The following is an 11,437-nucleotide window of genomic DNA, read 5'->3' on the forward strand; positions in this document are numbered from 1 at the left end:
TATGTAGTATGTATATATCTATCTATCTATTTATCTATCTGTCTATCTATATATATATATATACATATATATATATATATATATATATATATATATATATATATATATATATAAATACATATATACATACATAATTACATATATACATACATAATTACATATATACATACATAATTACATATATACATACATAATTACATATATACATATATATATATATATATATATATATATATATGTGTGTGGTGTGTGTGTGTTGTGTGTGTGTGTATATGTATACCTGTGTATATATTGACTCAGACAAATACAAACGTATAAATACAATATGTACATAAACTTGTCCATAAATACATGGGTACATCTTTACAGATATATATATATATATATACATATATATGGAACTGCTTCTCTCTCTGAATCTATCTATCAATCTCTGCATATATGTGTGACTGTATGTACTTATATGTTCATGTGTGTATATGTATATATATATATATATATATATATATATATATATATATATATATATAGGCAAACTCACATACACGCACTCAGAAGCACGCAAACATATACATAATTGCTATGATTATTGGTGTTGCTACTGTTATTTTCACATTAAAAAAAAAACATCTTGTGGGTTGCAATAATATTTATCGAATTATGATAATTATTTTCCGCACTTCTTAATAAGTGAAATCAAATCAGAAAAGCCAAGATAAACAGAACAACTTGTTTAATGACTGTATAATGTATTTCTAGAAGATTTCTAACAACCACCTTGTATTACCAAAGTTCACAACGAAGGCAACATTTTGAAAATGTATTGTTTACTCCATTAAAGAATGTAAGACTTAACTATCGATGTAGAATTTGTGGAGGTGCAATGGACCAGTGGTTGGGGCAATAGACTCATAGACATAGAATCGCGGTTTCGATTCCCAGACCGGGTGCTGTTAGTATTTATTTAGCAAAAACACCTAAAGCTTCCAGAGGTTCTAGAGAACCCTACTGTATACTTTCAACACAACTTTCAATCTTTCTTCCTGTATTTCAAAGGGCCAGCCTTGTCATCTGAATCTCTTGTTGATATTTCACGTTGATGAATTGCCTCGTTGTGTCTTTACCCAGCTGCACAAGCACGGACATGGCCCGGTGGTGCGCGAAATAGTAACCTGAAGCATCAATAGGGCGCCCACAAAAATTTTAAGGTTTTCATTTCCTCTGCTAAATTGAACGAAAATATTTTCATGAAATATTATACGCTACTTATAATGCATATGTGGTGTCAATATTTTATCGTCGGAAAATAGCCTAAAACAAAGATAAAACACAGTACATTATACACAAATCTGATTAATTTGCATTTTGGGGGAGCCCATAGTCGGCGTCGGAAATTGTTTTAATCAACACATTAATGTAGGTTTCAAATTTAGAAGAAAGTGACGGGATATTCTTCAAGTTATGGGCCTTAACGCTGCAAAAATGCTCAACAAATACGGTTTACCTACTCCTGGACCCGCATTAGGCAAGAAGTTGAGGCTTTTCTTTTGTCCATGAAACTGCATGGAGCCTACGTAATGCACGTGGGAAATTTCAGTAAAATCGGTTGGATGAATCTGGAGTTTTATCATGACAAACCCACAGATAGACACACATCCTGTGTTTTACACATATGTACACACACACACGCACAGACATATATATACATACACACACACACACACACACACAAACAAAGATATATAGACAGACAGATAAAGAGATAGATACAGAGATAGATATAAAGATGTATATGAAGAGCATTCAGTTTTCGTCTGGAAAGCGGCTCACAAGGCTACGATAGTCCCGGTGGCCATTATAGAAATGACATGCTCTATGTGAGACACTCTGGGACTGAAAATTGAACCATGTAGTTGAAGCAGACTTCTTACACCACAACGGTGTCTGCGCCCGTAAATGTTTAACTTCTTATCAATGCATATCTGAGTGTGTGTTTGTGTGTATTAATGAGTGAGACTTTGTGTTACTTGTAGTGTGTATTAGTGTGTGAGCGTTTTTGACAATTAACAGAGGTAGAGTGTAATAACCTAGGATTTACGTTCACAAATACCTGAACTATTCTATAATCTTTAGTTTCTGTCTCAAGTTATCGACTTATTTCCTGATTAACCTAACATATAAAACCTACAAAACCAATATTCCGTTATGGTTTTCTTTTTCTTCTCCCAATGATTGGTCTTTTGTATATGTTGGTCATATCGATCAGTCTGTTTGGCTAAGTGTTTGACAAATTTATCTTGCCATAAATTGTTCTTTCAAATATCGACTTGATTAGAATTCAAACGTTGTTCATTTCTAAGTTAATTTATTATGTAGTTGCCCATAAAAAATGAATTAGCAAAACGTTAAGCTAACTTTTCCCAATCAACCAAAACCGCAATGCAGCCTACAACTCAATGCTTATATAGCAGCCAGCAACCGAATTCAGTGAGACGGCTTATGGCTACTTACCAAGAAACAAACTCTTGTAGATCTCTTGCTATTTATATATATGGTGAAGTGTAAAACCCACTTTGTCATAAATACCAAAGAGATGCGCTTAGAAAGGAACCCTCCGAGGCACAAGTCGTTGCAAGGTTGTTTATGGGAGCCAGCAGTTTCTCATGCATAATAGGTTCCCCTCTCAACACCTTCACCACGATTTTATCCAAGGGAAAGGCAAAGAGTCCGATACAGCATGGCACTGGTTATGTCGCAACTCATTTCTACGGCTGAGTGAACTGTAGCAACATGAAGTAATGTAACTTGCCCAAGAGCACAACAGAGGGAATCGAACTGACTACCTCATGAATGAGAGCACGACACTGTAACCACTGACCATGCGTCTTCTTATATATGTATATATATATATATATATACTTTTCTCGATGGTTTGCGTGTTCGTTTCTCTTTTTGTCATTTGTGATTTTATTTTTGATCTTCTATATAAATGAACATATTTCCTCCGTCTGTCTGCTTTTCCCTCTACAAAACGGAAAGTTACATTGCAGAACAGTCATTTTAACGAGTTGTATTTATTTATTTCTTTAGCACCCGACGAGATACATCTGCACCAGCGGATGCTTCTGAACCAGTTGTTGAGTGTCCCACCCAAGAGAAATCGATGCTAGGTGTGTCGAAACAATTGTCGTGATTAATAATATATACCATCTTCGGTCTTTCTTTTGCTATATATGTGTATATATATATATATATTATATATATATATATATATATATATATATATATATATATATATATATATATATATATATATATATATAATATATATATATATATATACATGTATGTATTTGCATACAATTTTAGCGTACAATTCAGAACTGCATAATATACGGTAGAAACTTCTATCGGATATTCTGGATATTCTTCACTTAATACATTCCAAATTATATGACAAAATTTGATGGAATTAGTTGTTATTTATGAATACATATAAACACACATACACACACACACTCGTATGTATACGTATGTAACTGTATAAACATATATAGATATGTATGTATACATATATACATACACACACACATATAATACATATATATATATATATATATATATATATATATTTATTTATTTATGAGTCTGTGTATATATGCATGTGTATATTGAAGCAGTATCTCTACACCACAACTTCAACATCACCCAGACGTCTTTTCTCGAACAGATCAGTATGTCATTGAACGCTGTAAATTTCGCCAGAGATTGTTGCTCCGAGCTAAACACTCGAGATACATCGGTTAAGGATGCGATCGATTTGTCGATTATAATTCTCTTAATAATTTAATAACAACGTCTAACATTTTTGTTAATAGCAGAAAAAAAAAAAAAAAAAAAAAACCATGATATAGCCGCGCTTCTATCGGATTATTCATTGTATAATTTCTGATGCCTTCTGTTTTGTTTTTTAATCCTAATGGTTAATAGCTGAATATTGGATAATTACGTGGAAATTCAATGAAAGCTGGCCACTATTGAAATAAACAATCACAGATTTTGGTGGTTAGGCCTCGTGTTGGTGTTTACAAGGGCAATAAAGGAAGCTCTTGAGAAAATTAAGCATTGTGAACGTGTTAAGGAATGTGTATTTATTAAAACGATGATCATTAAAGTGAGTATAGACGGAGAAAATGTGGCAATGTGAAAAGTTTAGAAAGCTTTGGGGCTGATTTGGGATTTTGAAATTTGAAATAAAAAGCGGAATTCCAGATGCCATAGATCAAATAAAAAATTTCACATATTTGTTAAACGTTAAAATCATTTACGAAATCGAAGACTGAGACGGGATAAAGGACGGGAAATTATTGGCGGAAACGAATCATGATTTGGATAAACAACACTAAATGAAGGCAAACATTTGACTCCATTAGGGGGACACTACATGGACATACGACGTGCAAGGAATAAGAGTCAGTTCTCCTTACTTTAAACATTATCATGGCTTATATATTCTTGACACTGGTAATTTTAGCATGATAATAAGCAAAACTATTTAGAGTTCGAATACCGTTAATATGTTTTGGAGAACGCCTGGGTTTTTAAAAAAGTAACAACAAAATCATTTGACCTCCTAGAATTAGAAATAGCTTTCTTACATTTCCTTTCGTGATTTGGGGCAAGCATTACTATTCCGCCAAACATGATTGATAAAATAGATTAGCACTAAATTTCCTGAGCCGATATAATCTATTCTGCCCTGCACTATTCTAAGAAATCAAGATTAATTATCTTCAACTGAAGATTTCCAACCAATTTTCATGGTTCGCTACCTCAACAGCTCCTTTATAGGATCCAATCGCTAAATCAGGAGGAAACACGTCCGGTTTCGGACTCTAGTCCTCAGCCGTTTTCGACGTGGCGGAGCCAGCCCTTTCGGAGGTGTCGTAAGATCCGGTGTTGAGTGCATTTTTAAAACATTTTCTGTTTTTTCATTGCCATTTTCTTCTTTCGTCGATGCAGCATCAACGAATGACTGCAGGCGATTGACCATCCCGCTAAATTTGTCCTTAAATACTCGCTGGTAGACTACAACAACCATACAACATTGAAATGACAGTACCTTCAGAATTTGGGGTACAACTATCATGTTTTATTTCTTTCTGCTCTTTAATTCTGAATCAAATCTCGCTGTAGTCAAATTTGAAGAAATTCTGTCAATTGCGATAAAGTAACCAGCCCTTAAATTACTGGCGTGGGGGGTAAGTGATTCTTTTCAAGGTGCAAATTTCTGCTCAATTAACTATCTTAATAAGTATTATTTAACATAATTACTTTCGTATGAATAATATTTTGATTTGAAATATCTGGCGATGTTTTTAATCCCTTTGAACGGGTGTATCAAAATGTACATCTGAAAAATTGTGAAGGTTGTCATTGTTGTTGTCGTTGTCAGTGTCGTTTAGACCTGCATCTGAGGTGATTGAGCTGAACAATAAACACAAAGGTTCGAACCGTACCAATTTCGCGTGTTTATGTCTAGGACAGTGCATCTTTCTTTCACTTTTACGTTGTGATTTGAGAGGTTTTTAACTACTACTTTTAGCGGGGACGAACTAGGACAATATACCAGCATCATTTCTAGCAACAAGAACAACAATAACAACATAACCAATTTCTGCAGATTCTATATTACCTCAACTTGTAGATTCAATCAATCGAAGTAGGAATAATAACGAGTAAACTCCATTGAAGTTTCCCAGTAATGCACACAAATATAAACACACACATCAGCATAGATACATACATACAATATTCAAATTAAGACAGATTTATTGAGTGTTGTGGAATAAACCTTTACACAGAACGTGACCTTCCATGCGAGCCATCAGATGAGGCGTGTCGATACATAAGGCATATTACACGCGATATTATCAACAAGCTACCTTCTTCAACACTAACCATTCTCAGAACTCCTTCACGCGATTGAATACAATCGTGTCTTTGCTTCCCAGACTAAATATACTACTAATTATACATAATTATACCTCTTACAATCTCAGTTCGCGCTGTCTTTCTCATTTACTCTCTCTCACTCTCCCCAACTCTCCCTCTCCCTCTTTCTCTCTCTCCGTCTCTCTCTCTCTATATATATATATATATATATATGTGTGTGCATGTGTGTGTGTGTGTGTACGTGTATTTCTGGAAGGCATTATTGCAAAGGAAAAATTCCACGCCATACACACACACAAACACACACACACACACACACACACACACACACAACACACACACACACACACACACACACACACACAAAAACACATACGAAAATGAAGGAACTGAAATTTTGTGTACTGAGTCCCATTATTCGTTATAGAAAATACTGAATTGACCCACAGAACTCATATCCTTTTTTTTTCCTACCGAGAGGACTTATGAGTCGCTAAAGAACAATTATGTTAGTGCGAAACGATATATAATTTTCCCTGCGTTAATTCTTGGGATAAAAGACACACGCGGAGAATCATACGGAGAGATAAAGCCGAATACATACATTGGCACACACGCATATACACACATATGTGTATGTGTGTGCATTTGCGTGCGAATGCGTTAAAATATATTTCCCAATTTTGCTTCCGTATATATTTATTTGCTTCAACAGACACCGAAATTTCCATTAGGATATCTACATAACATTTTGGCAAATGTTCCTGCACAGATTTCTTTTAGCTTAAGGCAGCGTCTGACATCAGTATATGGATGTATAAAGTTGATAAATGATATACATACACACATATACATACATTCACATACGTACATACACAGGTATATTCAGGTATGTATGAAAGTATAGATATTTGCTTTGTTCAGTATGTGTGTGTGTTTGTAGCTGAGTGTATGTGCATATGTGTGCGTGTATATATATATGTATATATGTGTGTGTACATATATATCATATATAATATATGTATGTATATATATATATATATATATATATATATGTATTTATATATGTAAATATATATAATATATACATATATATCAACAATAATAATAAGGATTATTATGTATATATCTATATCTATATATCTATTATTATGTATATATATATATATATATGTATATATATATATATGTATGTATGTATATACACATACATAATCAATAGGTGCGATATAGAGGCCACATAGAAGTAGTGTACAAAGGGATTAAATTAAACTCCGAGTTTTTTATCCAGGGCAAAGTCCACAGTGTGAAGAGTTGCTATAAAGAAATCCATTGGTAGCCCATGTAGTCGTTATATATCTATAATACAGTAAAGACGCTTTGAATCTGGTTTGCTTGCTTGCAATGTTACCCAGCGAAACTAGCGCATAATGGGAAAATACTATGAATTATGTTTATCCTGAAATGTTAATACAAACGGAATAAAACATGTTTCGCGGAAATCGGACAAGGGATTTTAGAGATATTAGAGGTTTTCGGGTATAAATACCCAACACGGTGTATAATGGGAAAATATTCCAAAAATTATCTTAATCCTGAAAGCGAAGAAACTCTTATCTTTCGACTTGACACAGTGATTTGACAACGAAACAATAGGAGCTTTTTTTTTTACAGTAAATGTTTCTAATTTCGCTTTTGTTAAAATCAATATTTTAATCATTTAGAAATAGTTTTAAATGAATGGGATTTAAAAAATGTTTATTTATTACACATTTTGTGTAATAAATAAACATGTTCGAGCGGTAGTCACCCGCTCGATCATAATTATGTTCGGTATAATTTAAGACTTAGTGAGAATTAGAGAGCAAGAAAGAAAGAAAGAAAAGTGGAAGAGCGCAAGATAGAGAGAAAGAGAAGAAGAGAGAGAGAGAGATGGAAACAGCAGAAAATAGTGAAAGTAAGTGAAAGAACAAGCGGGAGAGATGGAGCTGGATCAAGTTCTTCATTTTGAAGCTATGAAAATCAGAGATAAAGAAAGGAAGATAACGGTTTAGTTTGGTTGTAAAAGAGATAAAAAGCAATGTATGAAAGAAAGAAACAGAAAGGTGGAGAGGGAGAGAGAGAGAGAGAGAGGGAGAGAGAGAGAGTGAGAGGGAGAGAGGAAATAGAGAAAACGAGAGAGACGAAGATTGGTGTAAAAACTGGAGGCAGAAAACAATTTGTAAAGACACCTGGAAATTATAATTGTAAACCGCAAAATGTCTTTTTTTTTATCCCATTTGAAACCGTAAAACATCTTTCTCCATGTTTCTTTTATGTTGGAGATCTTAGAAATGTTTTAAATCTACATTTCGCAAAGAAGTATAAGAACCAGAACAACAACAACAGCGAGGAAAAGAATAATGTGCTAAGAGCTATTATATGCCAGGAACAATAACAAGAACATCAACGACAATAGCGTCAGAAACCGAAGTATTACTATTTAAGAGAGTATAAAAAAACATGCGACTTTGAAAATGGTAACAACAACAGCATCAACAAGAGCATGCGCAATGGCAACCATGATAACAATTATGTCAACAATGGTAACTGCTTTAACAACAACAGAGACAAAGAGATTTGTAATTAGAAGAAAACCAAGCAATGGTGAGAAGGCGTCTGACGTAACTACGGAGACAACAGCAAAAACCAGAAACAAAATGGCAGAGCGGAGACAAATAGAATTAAAGAAAAGATTGAGGAATAGGGAGAGATAGGGGGAAAGAATGAAAGAATATCTTTAGTGAGTAAATGAAAAAGAGATGAAAGAAAGACTAAAACAAAGAATGGAGGAAGGGAAATAAAGAAATAGAGAATGTTGGAGAAGAATAAAGAGGAAAAAATTGAATGAGGTACGTGAAGAAATGATGATGAGAAATAAAGAAAGAACAAAGGAAAGAAAAGGGAAGAATGAAAATTAGGAAAGGTAAAAGGAAGAGAAAGAAAGAATGAAAGGAATGATATTAAATGGTAATGGAATTGGAGAAATATAGAGAAGGAAGGAACTGATGAATAAATAAAACAAGAACGAAGCAAACGAAGGAGATGAAAAGAAAGAGAGAAAGAGAAAGAATGAAGGAAAGAATAAAAGGAAAATAAGAGAGAAAGAAACGAAGGAAAACGAAAGAAACAAGACATGAGAGAAAGAGCAGATTTAGAAAGTATGGAATGAGATCAGGAAAGAAATGTTGAATGAATAATAGAAGGGGATTTAGTGTAAAGGTAGTGAATGTAAGAAAGAAATGAAGAACTACGAATGAATAATGAATAAAAAATAAAAGTAAAATAATGGAAAATAAATAAACTATGAATGAAAAATATTAAAGAAGTATGAAATAGAAAAACAAATAAATAGATTAAAATGTTAAAGAAGAAAAAATATAGGAAAAGCAGCGCGGATTAGACAAGAGATGAAAACCGAATGAAAGAGAGAAGAAAAGTGGATTAATAAATACGCTACGAAAGGAAGAAAATAAAGCAAGATGGAAAGGTATGAGAAAAATTAACGATTAAGAGAATGAGCAAAAAAAAAGAAGGCAACGGGATATCAGTGGAAACCTCTGGAAGGAATTAAGAGTTAGGCAATGGATGAGTATTGATGCTGCAACGTGCGTTACCAAAAGAGAATTATTTGTAAGAATTTGGTCAGATACATGACATACGTTAATACATACATGCATACATACATGCATACATACATACATATATTACGACCTCGAAGCGAATGTATTTATCTTTCAGGTTAATGCTCGCTGAATCTGCGTTTTTGTGAATAAAAATTAAAGGGAAACAGCAAAATAGATAGAAATCTTTTTGACAAGGATCAATTACAGAGGAAACTGCTAAAGTGTTTAAGAGCTGAATGATGCAGGTAACTAGTTTCGTGGTTCTAGTAATAAACTCGATGATGTTCCAGTATAAAGGAAACCGTATTCAGTTTTAGTTTTCGGAAATGTCCATCCGCGACAGTTCTTGCTCCACTTGTACAGCTTCAGCATAACTGTGAGCTAAAGGTTTAAGATACCTGAGGGACAGGGACCTGTGATGTACAAGGTGCGGGTGTAAATGCCTGGAATGATAATTTCAGACATACACCCCTTACATTTCGAGGAAAGAAAATATACTACCCGGGGTTGTTGGTTTTAAATAAAGGTTTTGTATTTCTAGGGTTTAAATATCTTAGATTGTGGTCAAATGCAATGAGATTGTGCTTGTTTCATTGGGTTTTGCTGGCAAATTCTTCCCTATGTCGCTTCCGTGTATTTGACTCTTCCAACGCCATGCAATTCGATGGCTTGGATTTCTGTCGGTTGCCGAGCGTTGGTAGAATTTTCATGTATGTGGATATTTATTAAGTAGTTGCAATGAGACAGTGATAGGATTACCTGATAAATGCGGTTAGCGTTTTAGTTCAGATTATGTTCGAAAGGGAGAAATAAATAGTGTTTAAATTACTGATTCAAGACCAGCTATATTGCCTACCAGCGTTATTGTTACAATAAATTACTTATTGGAAATAGTAAGATTTCTTTTCAACAAGTGATACAGAATACCTCTAAACTAGAGACACATTCATATTTATATAACATTTTAGTAATTTATAAACCAATATAAACTCTTTTTGAACGATGAATTCCAAACTGCCATAAAGTTTTATGAAGACATAATCTACAACACAGAATGGAGAACAATACGATTTTGCTTGCCTATGAATTCTATCGTATTATATCATGTTATAATGTCTTTTAATGGTAGTTCTATATGAAATATATTTAACAAATGTTTTCAAAGACTTGGGTAAATATTGGTTTGAGTTTCTACTTTTAGTATATATATTATATAGGCTCCTCCTCAAAGGAAAATATTGGTAATTGAACCACTAAGGAAGTATTGATCATGTATATTCGAAGAACAATTAGAAACAGGAAAAGAAATTGTGACCAAGGTATTTTTGTTCCTTACAAGAAAGAGCGGATGTAGGAAGGATATAATGAAGAAGGGAGATGAAAGGTGAACAAATGAAGGTAAAAAAGAAACAATTTATATAAAGCATGTCACGGTGAACAGGTGACTCACAGGTTAGAAATCTAGGCTGATGAGAGAAAAGATTCAACGAAGATCATCATGAAAAAAGTATGTTGTGAATTATTCAGTGAATGGTGTATTTGGACCACATTCCTATGGACAAAGCGAATGCTTTGCCATTTCCGTAATGCAAAATATTTTACTGCAGAAAATTCAAGTTATGGATGCATCAGCAAATGAGATTATGAAACCTGGCTGTCACCCTCAATATGATCAGAATCATTTTATTACTAGACATCTCTCGTAAGTGATCCTATAAATTCATTTCACATTCGAAATAAATATTAATTCCCACGTTTATCTTTCTGCTTTGTGTCAGGTGAGATCCAGTTTCCAAATACTGAAGGACGATCCCTTC

This window comes from Octopus sinensis, linkage group LG23 (genome assembly GCF_006345805.1).
Source record: "Octopus sinensis linkage group LG23, ASM634580v1, whole genome shotgun sequence".
In the NCBI taxonomy this organism is placed as follows: domain Eukaryota; kingdom Metazoa; phylum Mollusca; class Cephalopoda; order Octopoda; family Octopodidae; genus Octopus; species Octopus sinensis.